Below are 272 nucleotides of genomic sequence, written 5' to 3'. Positions count from 1 at the left end.
CCCGGCGGCCCCCCCCCAGCCACTGGTGCTGCATGCAGGACGCCGGGACTGGGCTCCTGGGTTGGAGCCAGCCCCATCCTTTTCACTCCTTTTCCTTGCTGTGTGCTTCTGCTTCCCACAGGTGCTTGCCCTGGGCTAGCTGGAGTGGCTCACTGCTCTGTCCTATGTAGGTGTCCCTCTGTCACCTTCATAGGCAGCTCCTTCCCTGGTACAGGTGTTGGGGTACTTTCAGCCCATCTCCGTCCAGAGGACTCATGCTGAAGTAGTTTTCA

This window comes from Eurypyga helias, unplaced genomic scaffold, assembly GCF_000690775.1.
Source record: "Eurypyga helias isolate BGI_N326 unplaced genomic scaffold, ASM69077v1 scaffold16562, whole genome shotgun sequence".
Lineage (NCBI taxonomy): Eukaryota > Metazoa > Chordata > Aves > Eurypygiformes > Eurypygidae > Eurypyga > Eurypyga helias.
The sequence above is the reverse complement of the archived record's forward strand: the minus strand, read 5'-3'. Positions refer to the sequence as shown.